We start from the raw sequence: 12141 nt of genomic DNA, 5'->3' as shown, positions 1-12141 counted from the left end.
GTATTAGGGTTCTAGTCGGAAAACAATGAGAGACCTAGAAAGAGGAACCAATGGTTCTAAACCACCATGTATTGACACGAAAAAGAGCTTTCAAGATCAAGACACGGCTATTATGTCTTCATCAATCGCAATCTCCAAGCAGGATATTTAGTATAGCGGCTGCTGACTTGACAGCAACTGAGCAGAGACTAAGGATTAAGTTTGAAGAGGGACGAAAGAGCTGTCAACAAAGTAATCTTAAACCACAAGGAACCGGTGGTTCCAATATTTCAAGAAATCGGCAATCCTTTATTTGATTTGGATAGCTTCATCTTTCTGGAAGGATTAAGTATTTTTTTTGCTTATGTTTTGTGTACACATTGGTTTTCTATTTGTTTGAGACAGTGGTCTTTTTTCCTTCAAGATTTGTGATGATGATCAACATTGACATACTTTTGAGTAAAGTATGTATTTGGGTGGAATGTATTTCAACATCAACATTGACATACTTTTGAGTAAATATATTTTATATAGTTGTTTCTGAAATAGTTTGGGTGGAATGTAGCTAATTAAATGAACTTATTACTGTCATATCTTTTAATCATACTCACGTGAAGAACAAAAACTGCAATTGAAAAAGTTCCTTCTTATATGTATTAGGGGCGAGTTAAATTTTACTAATCACCACTTCAATCCTATAACAAATATTAAACATTATAACTTACACGATTCCTTTTTTCCATCCAGAGCTTCGATCAAATCGTTCAAAGATGCATCAAGGCCTTTTTATGATTTCTGGCTATCAAGTTATATGCAACATCAGCTAGAGAAATATATGTCCTGTTCAACAAAGACTAGATTTTCCTGAACAAAGGCACATCATCATGATCACCAAGATCCAAGTAAATGCAGTGCATATCTATTCTTCCTCCTAATAAAAGACATTGATTTTATAAGGGGATCTTATGTTCCAATTTTCAGTTTCATTAACATATTGTTTTTCTTCATTTCTTAATATGTTTCATTGCCAAAATTACTTTCTATCAAAAATTAAAGAAGAAAAATATATGAACAAAACTTCATTACATACGTTTACATTCACATTATACTCTAAAATAAAACTTCAAATGTTGTTCCTTCTACATACTGTCCCCCATGGTACTTAACCGTATACGTACGTTCTCTAAATAAAATATCAACTTTACTTCATGTCTAAATTCCAACTAAATTAACTTTGTTACGACTATCGACTTTTTGTTCTACTTATATTGGATCAATTAGTCAAAACCACCTATGCTATTACACTTTGAACTAAGAACCTTCAAAACAAATTAATGCGCTACAGTCACTGACCACTATCAAATAGATCGAAAAATATCATTCTCTTCCACTATATTTTCATTTTTGTATTTTTGAACATATTTTCTTTACTAAAACTATCAAATGAATTGTAAATTCACGTAAGAATAAAACATATATACATATAAAGTAGATTTTTATCTCTTCATATGACATGTGGAAATGAGAGTTTGTTGACATGCGTCTTCTTTTTATTTCTTTTTACATTTTAGGTCTTTCGTCTTTTAGATTATTACAATTTGGTTCACTATTTTCTAATTGTGCATTGTCTTATCCTTCTCACACTAACTATTATCTTTTGAAGTTTGATAATCTATTTTAGTGGTCACAAAAATGCAAAATGGACAAATAAATAAGTAAACAATATAAATATGTTTTAAATATTATTCTGAGCTAGAAATAACATAAGCTTGCACTATTTGATTGTCTTTTACTATTTTCTATTATTTCATTTTAAAATTATATATTATTTTAATATTAACAAAATAAGAAATATAAACTAGAACAGAACACAAATTCTAAACATAAAAATCTCCATAATCATAAAAAAAAAATACCAAAGTTACACTAATTCAATAAAAATCAAGAGCTAAAAAGAGATCAAGAACGAAGACGAACTTACTTCATTTTATCATAGAGTGTCTTGAGTAGAATCAGCAGAGGCCAGAAAATGATAGAAAGATATACTCCGAGACAAAGAAATCCCTCAAACACAAAGAAGCACGATCAAAGACTAATGCAAAGAACCAAGAAAGCGGGTTACAAGCAAGAAGACACATACCTAATGCATCATAAGCACAACCACCAGCAAACTAAAAAAAAACTCAAACAAGACACACATCTCAGTGAAGAACCACAAAACTATTGATAGAAGAGAGCAAAATTCCAAAAGACTAACTCTGCACACTTATACTAAGGGAAGCGGGGGAATAAGAGAAACAACCTGAAGGAGAGAGAAGAGAAGCAAACCATCGAGAAACCAGAGCCCAAGATTGGAACAACATTCCAAACCTACAATACATATACAAAGGAAAACACTAAACATGGAGTGGCATACATGGCGAAAAAGAGAGCCACAGAGACACGAGCAGTGACAAAAGCTGAAATAAGATGAGAGAACAAAGAAGGAAGGGTAGTAGAAACAAAATCAGAAAAATGTGGAACCGTCCTCGAGCTATGAAAGAGAATAGAAGTTAGATCACCAAAACCAGATCTTGAAAACCAAGATGAGTAGGGATTGTCCACGGTAAGCCAACAACAAGGAAAATAACATCAAGGACGACTAAACTCTGACCCAACCCAAGGAGATGCAATTCTTAACATAAACCAAAATCCAAAGAAGAAGAGGAGTAGCTAATATTGATCGGAACAGTCTAAAACACCGTGAGAAACAACCGCACAACGGAGAACTTATAAGCCTGATTTATAAAAAATACCAGATAATTTCATATGAGAAAAAAGTGAGGAAGAACAAAAGCACGGAGAGGTGAGATTTTTTCCGGTGATGGTGATAAGGCGCAGCACACCAGAAAGGTAAACGAAATACATAGATAGTGATTTACTCAATATCAAAATATGGAGAGAGGGCACAAAACATTTTAAAGAATAATGTTCAAATAACTGAAAAATATAATTTTAACGCTGAAACTATAAATCTTAAAATCAAGAAATGTATAAATGCAAAGTTACTGAAATTCAATATGCTTTACATCATAGGTTCACTTCACCACTAATAAGTACTACTATTAACACAACAGCACATTATTGAAAAAACAAACACATAATATATTAACTGATCACTATATAACTATATGATACAATAAAAAAAACCAAATAATGTTATCAGCAAATAAAAGCGATCATAAAATTATATCATCTAAAACTTATAGTTAATAACAATAAAATAATATTCCGCTCGAAGCGCGGACACACCCCTAGTTATACATACTTCTAACATTTTGTATATTTTTACCATTTTCTTTTCATTTTTATTTGTTATAATTTTATCGTTGATGAGTATTCACAATTCAGACTTAGTCGATTTGCATCTGCTTTACTTCAAACTAGATTTTGACCCACATTAAAATGGGGGTTATGTTTCTTTTGAAACAAATATATAAAATGACACAAATAATAGGAAAAAATCTTATCAAAGAGGGTTGGACAAAATATCCAAACCCGAATAACTAAAACCCCAATCTAAAAAAATATACGGAATACGAACCGAAACTTATAAGATATTCGGATAGATAAAAAATTTGTATATAAAAAAACAATCTGAATTAAACATGTATCAAATATTTGGGATACCCAAATATACCCGAATAACAATTATATATTTAAATATATTAATCAACTTAGATAAAATATTCTAAAAATATTTAAACAAAAGCACTCAGAATTATCCAAAATATTTGAAATATATCTAAAAGTAAATATCCAAGAATATCCAAAATACTCAAAACACCAGAAAATCCACAAATACAGATTAGTTTTCTATCCAAATAGCTAAGAACAACGGATTTAATGTTATTTTAGATTTTAGCATACAACATTCAAATTTGTATGTTTTATATTTTTGGACTTTAATATATATTGAGAATTTTGAATTTTTATAAAATTTAAATGGATATGAACATAGACCGACCCCGATAAAATCTGAACTGAACTTGAATCTAAATTTTATAAATAGCGGAAGAAGGCTTAAATCTCTAACTCTGAAAATTCGAAACCCAAATACACCCAAATCAAATATCTAGACAGTTGCCTAAAATTCAAATATACCAGAATCAAACCTTAATGAATACCTGAATTCTCATCCTTGTAAGTTTTAATGATTATCGTTAATATTAAAAAATTAAGATCCGGAATATTATCCTATGGATTTCATATTTTTATACACATTAATCACATGTATCTTTTTAATTGTAGGTTAGTATTGTTAAAAATAAGTCCAAAAAGTTAAATAGTACATATGGTTAGTAAGTTAGGTCAAAGATAAAAGTTTGCATTAATAGATATTCTGAATTTGTAAGAAAATATGCAATGGTCAACCAATATCATGCCTTGTCCGAGTGTTAAGCAAGGTAAGTATTATCAATATTTATTTAAATATATAAGATTTTAATTTAGATTTATACAATATTAAGAATATAAATTAATGATCTTATATAAATATAATCTTATATATGAGGGATATGATTTGTAAAGGTATATTTTAAATATTCCAATAGAAGAATATAAATGTCATATTTTATTATTATATGATGCATCGAATATATTTAAAAACCGTGTTTACGAATTGGTACCTATGAATACAATTAAAAAAGCAGCATTTGTTTTGACATCCCATTGATCTTTCAAAATATTTACAAGAGACTGTCACTGTATTTTAATTTTAACCCTATTTCATTTATTAATAACTCATTAACCTTTAACCAACTTAAGGAATATTCTGTAAAATCTAAAATGGATCACCTAAACTACCTAAATATACGGCCTAACTTATTTATTACTATAAATGATATTATTTTTTTCGCAAATTCGATAAGTATAGTGCAAACAAAACACAGAGGTTACAATGCATCATATATTATTGTTAATATATATGGTACTGATAATTTAGTTTGTTTAGGTTTCAATTTTCGTATAAAAGACAATTTGTCTTGTGAATTTTGTATAATACAAGAGACCTTTTGAGATTTCCTTGATTTAAAAATTATTTACAACAATACTATTACTATTTACTAAAATCATATATCATTTTTTCAAATATAATAAAATTGTAAATTATAAAAATTATAAAAATTAAAAATATGTTTAAGTCAATGTTTTAAAAATTTAGGCAGACATTGCACCGAACTGCTTTAATCATTGGATTATTGGGTCGGCTGCGAGTAAAATGTATGACAATAGTTTTTTTTTTTTTGACGGCAAACGGCTATTCTATTACTCAAGCTTGAGGTGGTCTGGGTAACCAGACCGGAATAGAACAACCAACAAAATGTAACTTCCTATGGAAAGATCTAGCTGTCTTAGCTAAAAAATCTGAAATCTGATTACGCGCTCTTGGAACATAAGAAATCTTGAAGTCCGGGAAGCATATGAGCAGTGTCTCTATCCTCTCCAATTCCGTAGCAAAACTTGGCCAAGCCTAAGGTTCCTTGATCATTGCGATCAAATCTTTGCAGTCTGTTCCGAAGTTCTGGCATGTTGAATATTGAAGCATGTTCTCCATCGCCCATCTCAATGCTTCCACTTCTGAGTGCAGAGCTGATTCTCTTCTGGGGAAGTTGTGTGAACCCATAAGTTGCATGTTTCCCCCACTGTCCAACCAGACCCATCCACATCCACTATATTGAGCAAGCGCTATCCATGATCCATCCAGTAAGCAAACATTGCCCAAGCTTATGACTTGGGGTTCCTGTATATTACTCTCTTGTACTACTGGCGGTATCACATTGGCATTAAACCAAGCTTGACACTCACTTTCAGCATATCGGACTAGTTCCAGTGGATCTCTGTCTATGCCCCTAAAGAGTTTGTCATTTCGAGCCTTCCAAATGTACCAAATCAGCCAGGGATAAGGATCCCTGTCGAGCTCTGGTTCAAGTGAACCATCTTTTTCCCAGAAGAGATAGTTCATATTTGTGTAGATACTTGGTGCTGGAAAAATGCCAGGATTAGTCGGAGTCGATGAATGTAGCCAAACTTGTAGAGCAGGTGGGCATTCGAAAATCGCATGTGTTACTGACTCCTCTGGATCACCACATCTCGGGCAGTAATTATCACATCTCATATTCCTCCTTGTTAGATTTCTCGTTACTGCCACATGACCAGTCAACAATTGCCATAGAAAATGGCAGATTTTCTTTGGCGCCTTTATCTTCCAAGCAAAGGCTTGAAGTTTTGTAATACTTGGCTCTACCATTTGCTTTTCAGCAGCATCCTTCAATAAGTTTTGAGCAACCCAATATCCAGACTTGACCGTGTATTGTCCATGTCGTGTGAAGTTCCAGCAAAACGTGTCAGGTCTATGAGTTGTGCTTACAGCTAAGCTCCTTATAAGGGGTATGTCATCAGGTCTGACATATTGTCCCAGTAGATTGACATCCCATTCCTTCAACTCCTGGTTTATAAGATCACTCACTCTCATGTTTGGATTCATAACTGGTGCTATGGGTATAGCTGGTCTAGCTGGATTCAATGGAATCCAGGGGTCCTCCCACACCTTAACCTCGTAGCCAGAGTGTATTTTCTGTCTTATCCCCAGCAACAAAAGCTCCCTCGCAGCAGAGATACTAGTCCAGACATAAGAAGGACTACTTACAGAATTTACTCGTAAAGGTGAGCTTAGTCTGTAGTATCTTCCTCTTAAGACACGGGCTACCAGAGAATCCGGATTTTGTGTTAGCCTCCATAATTGTTTCGCTAAAAGTGCCAAGTTGAACTCATGAATCAATCGAAAACCAATCCCTCCTTCAATATATAATTATACATATCAATATTAAAATACAATAAAAATCATGTTAAAAATTTAGTGAAATTTTAAACAAATTTTATTTATTTTTTGTTTCACATAAAATATAAAAATAACTAAACAGTTTTGTAACAGTTGGAGCTACCACATATAATAAAAATTACAGTAAAACTAAAATGGCTAAGTATTTAAATATTTAATGAAAACATTGAAACTATATTTTAAATTAAAAATAACACGTTAAATCAAATTGGATTACATATTGATCACTTTTTGATTAAACTGGTAGCATCGGATTTTAGCTATTTTGCGAATTTATTGAAGTTTTAAATAATGGTTATTTCTTAAAACCCAAACTGAATTATATATCGGGTTAATAGGTTTATTGGTTCGACCGTGAGTATGGATTGAATACCGGTCTGGATTGAATCTTAGAAACGCAAATATAAATGCAAAAGGTTAAATAAACATCATATCATGCACTTTATAATACTGTTAAAGGAATTTCACATCATAAAATCCTGCGGTTTCAAACTGCGGGTCAAAATCTAGTGAGCATCATTATTGGTAGTCCTTAGGATTAGGTCCTTAATATACATATATGTATATGTATATATTATATAAGCGTATATATATGTTTGCTAAGGACTTTACGGAAACCAAAGCCGAAAGTCCTTATTTAAGGAACTTTCGATTAGGGTTTCCGTAAAGTCCTTAGCACACATATATATATGCTTATATAATATATACATACATATATATGTATATCAAGGACCTAATCCGAAGGACTACCAATAATCTTGCTCTTATATGGTATAGCTGTTACAGATATAAGTTTTAATTTATTTGTAATGTTATAAATATTGTTACATGTTTTGTTGGACCATTTTAAATTTAAATGACAAACTTTTATTAGTAGATAAAAAATAGGACTTTGTCTTGGTTATGCAAAAGTTCTCTATCCTGCGCTAGTGTAGCTACATGTAGAAGCAGACAATGAACAGAATAACACAGACTATTTTCCTCAGAGCAATGAACACTGATCCATTGTACTCAGCTTATCACTACTCACATCTCCATATTGTTGAGAGACTTCGAGCCATTGATGGACAACACATGAAGACAGATTAAATCCTTATAAGCTGGCCTGTTGTACTGTTCGATATGATCATTTCTGATCCAACCTAGCTTTGTAGCATCAACTTCAGGGAACCCGCTAAATTGAGTAGTGAAACCACTAATAAATAGTTGCATTACTGAGCAAGACAAAATTAGAATTAAAATTTTGCAAAAAGTTTAAAATTTATTGCATTTTTCAGTAGCAATTTTAATAAAATCTGTACAATGGAACGTTTGGAATATGTGATACTGAATCATCGACCAAAACGTTTAGTTACCAAAAAAATAATAATCAAAACTCATATATCATGTGGAAAGCAGACCGTATAAGAAACAGAGTAACTCTGCTTCTAGAGGGTTGCGTTCGCAATAGAGATAATTCCTGCTCTTACCACATGATTCCATAGCATACAAGATGCATCCTCAGATGCATTCCATTTTAGAATGCTAACCCCTAACGCTAGACGGCTATGAGTTGCGATCCAAGCTAGAACTGTAACACGATCTCTTTATAGATAAGGAGTGGTCAACATATTAAAAAAAGTTATGAAATGGATACTTTTTGGGTTCTACGTTTGTTCTCCACTTTAAAGAGAGCAAAACCAAAACAGTTCTTACAAATACAGATTATTAATTATTCTTCTATTATTAGTGCAAAGAACTCAACCAGCATACGTAAGAGTTTTAGAATGGCAAAACACCAAAGCATTATTTGATTAAATAATCGACAACAACGTCATAGAAAAGGCTTCCATATTCATATACCCGTACGGGCCTTCTTAGCAGCAGGCTCAATTGTCTTGAGCTTTGGATTCTCGGATACGAAGCCATCCACCTCAGGCAGGTTCCCCAGTGCAGATTCTGTAACTCTCGGTGTGTCCTTCACATTGTTGTTGCCTAGCTTAGAAGAAGCTGAGGAAAGTTAGCTGGCTCCAGGCATATTGTCTTTGGGCTCATCATCTTTTCCCTGCTAAAGAGTTTACAAACGCTTAATCAGTCAGCAAATATTGTAAATTTATATATATATCATATCACCATAACACTCAAGCCACCCTCAAATCATCAACATTCAAGCTTCCTGTGTTTGAGAAGCGGTCGTCTATAAGACAAAGTAGTATCACGCGACGAATCAGCAGTATCCACATTTAGGGAAGGAGCTCAACTACTTTGGTTAGCGTCTCCTGCACCTATGTATCACCTGACACATCAGTCTTCCGATTAAAAGCCTTTACTATATTAGAATAACTCTGAGAGACTATACGCAATAAGAATCACTATGTTTAGCAAAATAAACAAATAATAAAATACAGAACTAAAATAAAAAAGATTGTTACGTGTGACCTTCTAAGACGTTGGAGAGATTTTCATAAAAGCAAAATAACGCAGCAAGTTAGTCCATGGAGGAGGAGCAAGCCTGCATTCATACCGCATTCTATGTTTTCCTTTCAGATACTCAATTCTTCTCAAAAGTGCTATCCTGGAAAAATAAAACAACAACCTCAACACGATGATACATATTTTTTTCTTCCATGCGCAAAAATCGAAAACTTGTCTCACACAGAGATAACTCAGCTACTTTGATAAAAATGAACTTACATTGTAGCTTCTGCTTACACCAACCTAGGATTCGTTGTCTTCTTCATCTTAAAGTCTTATTTGTTCACCGGAACACAAAGACTTCATCATCATCTTCCTTAACTCTACGGAAATGCAGTTTGTCGGACCTAACCTCCGCCGTTTTCGTAGCTTCTCAAAAATTTCGATGATTAAGAAGATTTTTCAAACATTTCAAAAGGCTGAAACATAAGAGAAAAGATGAAATGAAACATTCACATTATTCAGAAGGATTCATTAATAACTGAAACTTATACAACTCAGAAAATCTTATAATTTTTAAATGTTATGATTCATTCCTCAAAGGCTTGGGAACTCAAATCGTTGAACAAATTAAAGAGTAATAACGAACAATAAAAAGTTCGGTATCTCACTTAAAACTAACCCTCCTAGAAGAGAAGAAAGAATCACTTAGGTCAAAATTTTTATATATCAAGGAGCTCGAAACTTTAGAAAGAAATTAGGATAACAATTGATATTAAACCCCTAAACTAAAACGAATCACATATCCAATTGTAGTTATGAACACAATCGAGAAGGAAGAGTGAGGGAGAAAAGAGGATGGACCTTCAATTTTCCAGGGAAGAAGAAGGATCCGAGATACTAAGGAAGCCGACTGACATGGTTCTCTTGAAATACCTCGAAATTCTTCAGATTTGATCCATTAGGAAGCAATCAAACAAAGCATGGAGTTAGAGTATTCTGATCCATATCAGTACTTGATCTGAGATTTTGAGGTGGCTCACATCAATGGCTGTCTCTCCGCATCAGATTGATTTTCTTACTACACACAATTAAGGAGAGAGGTGGAGTGGATAATGAAGGACGTCAAACGTTTATGTAAGTAGAGATTCTAATAGTTAAAAGCAATACAATTTATGGCTTAGATTGACTGGAGAAACGTAGAAAACTGGCGAAGGTGAGGAAGACGAAGGTGAGGAAGAGGAAAAGACATGTTTGTGAGTTTTTGTTCGATTGCACAGAGCCGATAAACTCATGGAGAATTAAGCAGGTGACACGTGTCTCATTTTGCCCACCCTCTTTTGATGATGTGGACGCAGGAGCAGACTCACAAGGCAACTTTATATATATATAGATTAGTTGGAATGACATACCATTTACTAGAAATTACTAGAGTAACACACCCAAAAAAAAAAAAAAAAAGTTTCATCTGGACTCAAATGCCCCGTTGGTAAAAAAATATCAATTAAGATAAAACTCCCATTCCTATTACTTGACCAAAAAATGGTGAAATCTCTTTAAAAAAAACCAACCACGATATCTTTCTCTTCTGTAGCTCCAAGAACCCTAAATCCCAAAATTGTGAAATCCTCAAACTTTTGACTCTCTTTAGTTTTCATCATGATTTCTCATCGATTTCGTCATCTCCGCACCCTAATCAACCACTAAAACCTTCGATTCACATAGGAGAAGTGAACCCGAAACCCAATCGACGAACCCTAAACCCCCTTTATAAAATTTTCAGCTGCGTGAATCTTAAGGCTTTCATCACTTACAAGCTCCTCTCCACATCAATCAGTTTAATCCACCTATTTTTCCACCAAAGGTTAGTCTCTGTCAAACGATTTTTAATATTCAGTATCAAATGAATTCGATTTTCACACGACACAGAGTAGATAGAAGTGTTTTTCGTTTGTACATTTGTTGATATCAGTTGGGTATCGTCTGGGTCTAGGTCTTGGTCGTTTTTTTTCAGTCTTGGTTTGTAATACTTACTACATCTAACATTTCTTTTCAGACGGATGACTACATCAAACAGTGGAAAAAGATATCCACCAAGACTTTATGAAGAGGGGAAATCTCCATTACAGCATCGAAGCATGAATCATAACTGTCACTTGGCTAATTTGCAGATGGTGAAAGAAGAAATTGGTTTAGATGCGTGGGAATCTATTAAAACATCATCTGTTGGAGTTATTTTGAAGCTGAAAGAGCTGAATTATACCTGGTCAGCCAAGGCGGTTCACCATTTACTTACAAACCAATTGGTGGTTAATAATATCCATGAGATATGGAGTGCTATAGAAGGTCAGGCAATAAGGTTTTCGCTATATGAGTTTGGTGATATTACAAGTTTAAATTGCGAGCCTTTCAACATAAATGAAGAGGTGGAGATTGATCATAAACCATTTTGGGAAAAGCTTGGTGTTTCATCATGATTACAACCCGACTGGTTGATCTGTTTCATCGTCTTCATGTTGTCTCTAAAAGTGACCTCTACGCATAGACGGATTTTGTCAGATTGTAGAAGACGGAAGAAACTTTGTAGCTGTCGAAAATTCCCAATTTTAACTGGGGGTGTGTCACGAGTTAGCTTCATCAAGCTCTTCCTGCCAAGCATGTAACTCAATTCGATATTAACATGTCTCTTATCTAATCTGTAGTCTTCATAAACCATGTTGATCATATCTTCAAACCTTGTCTTATCACTGACTGGAATTACTTTGCTTCCTCTTCTGCTATCAACGTGAAACATCCACTTATCCTTCTCGAATAACCACTGCCCACAAACGGCTATAACCTCCTCCATCAATTTTTCTTGAGATTAACGTGAAATAGCCACTTGTCCA

The 12141-nt window shown here is 33.5% G+C and overlaps 1 long non-coding RNA gene across 10 annotated transcripts; it reads right to left on the bottom strand.

Annotated features, from left to right (window-relative positions):
- Positions 1-8470: 8470 nt before the first annotated feature.
- Positions 8471-10531, bottom strand: LOC130509098 (uncharacterized). 10 transcript variants are annotated; one of them, XR_008943257.1, is made up of 5 exons: positions 10424-10441; positions 10270-10334; positions 10118-10198; positions 9533-9732; positions 8471-9413 (listed from the first exon to the last, which is right to left on the bottom strand). It is a non-coding gene; the product is annotated as an uncharacterized LOC130509098 (long non-coding RNA). The 10 variants fall into 10 exon arrangements; XR_008943258.1 differs by having other exon boundaries at positions 10297-10334; positions 10424-10438; XR_008943252.1 differs by having other exon boundaries at positions 10270-10528.
- Positions 10532-12141: the final 1610 nt, after the last annotated feature.

This window comes from Raphanus sativus, chromosome 3 (genome assembly GCF_000801105.2).
Source record: "Raphanus sativus cultivar WK10039 chromosome 3, ASM80110v3, whole genome shotgun sequence".
NCBI lineage: Eukaryota > Viridiplantae > Streptophyta > Magnoliopsida > Brassicales > Brassicaceae > Raphanus > Raphanus sativus.
Note: the sequence above shows the minus strand (reverse complement) of the source record. Positions and strands in the feature narration are given on the sequence as shown.